The sequence below is a fragment of the Acyrthosiphon pisum genome, chromosome A2, assembly GCF_005508785.2.
Source record: "Acyrthosiphon pisum isolate AL4f chromosome A2, pea_aphid_22Mar2018_4r6ur, whole genome shotgun sequence".
NCBI classification, from domain to species: Eukaryota; Metazoa; Arthropoda; class Insecta; order Hemiptera; family Aphididae; genus Acyrthosiphon; species Acyrthosiphon pisum.
Window position 1 is genome coordinate 106451817 of NC_042495.1, and position 1384 is coordinate 106453200.

Below are 1384 nucleotides of genomic sequence, written 5' to 3' on the forward strand. Positions count from 1 at the left end.
AGCTCGCTGGCTCAACTTGGGGAGCCTCAACCGAAACCCTTCGGACATCTGCTCTAGCTCTGGTCTACTCAGCTGCAGAATATGCTGCCCCTGTATGGCTAAATAGCGCACACTGTTCAAAAATCGATGTACAACTTAACTCAACCATGCGTGTCATCACAGGTGTAGTAAAAACCACCTCCACACAGTGGCTTACGGTGTTATGTAACATACATCCACCTAATATTCGACGCTTGACAGCAACAACGAGAGAATGGTCTAAATATAAGTGCAATGAAAAACTCCCAATAAATAAAGATATACCTACGAATCGCACTTTGAGACTCAAGTCGAGGAAATCTGTCTGTTTAACAGCGAAAGACCTCATTCAAAACAAATTCAACGGAGATAACGACTGGAGATCAAAATGGAGTCTATCAAACCCCGACAGTCATCAACTAATCATTGACCCATGCTCTCAAGTACCAGGCTTCTCACTTAAGCGACGAGAATGGGTCACCTTGAACAGACTTCGAACCGGACACGGGAGATGTGGAGACAATTTAAACAGATGGGGGTTGAAAGACTCCCCTGCTTGCGACTGTGGCCTTTCATATCAAACAATGGAACATATAATAAGACATTGCCCAATCCGAGCTTTCAATAAACCCATTACCGACATCCACAACATTTCGAATGCAGCTCTAACCTGGTTGAGATCACTTGATATTCCCCTATAGAAAATCATCCTACCACATAGAAGTTACCATGTTACCATAATTACTGACTAATTATATTATACTATATGTTACTACTTTATTTTATTATTTTGTTCTATTCTTACAAAGTTTATTTGTTAATAATTTTATTGTGTTGTAATGCTTGTCTATAATACCATACGATAATAATAATAAAACTGTATAGTGTATAGTGTATACGACATGAATTTAACAAGACTGTCAACACTGAAATTCTAGCGAAACCTCATTCTAGCGAAACCTCAGCCGAGTACTGTTGCTTTCGTTAACCGTTGACGGACGGTACAGAACGCGTCCCCAGGTTGCGGATAGGGGAACGCCCGGTTCCCTCTGCTTCGGCAGAGTCGGGTAGCCTGTGAATAACTAATAACAGGCCGTGGACAGCTACGATCAAATGATCCGTGGTCCGGACGGGATGCCCCTCGTCCGGGGTAGGGTGACTGTCAGGTCCACCGTGCCTGGCAGTGGTGCTCTTAGCACGCGCTGAAAGCACGGACGTCGGGGCTTGCCCCGTCCAGTTGCCGGGCGTCTCAGTGTTAGTCAGTCCAGTACATGTCTCCGGGGCACAGCGGTGAGTGACTCTGGTCTGCCTCTGATGGCTCGTCTCCTTACGAGTCCCTAAGTCGGTAGGCGAGCTCGGTCGCCGC

General features: G+C 45.7%; 1 protein-coding gene across 1 annotated transcript in view; it reads left to right on the top strand.

Moving 5' to 3' along the window:
• Positions 1-1384, top strand: part of LOC100169264 (uncharacterized) — a 17661-nt gene that overhangs the window by 15819 nt on the left and 458 nt on the right. The window lies entirely within an intron of this gene.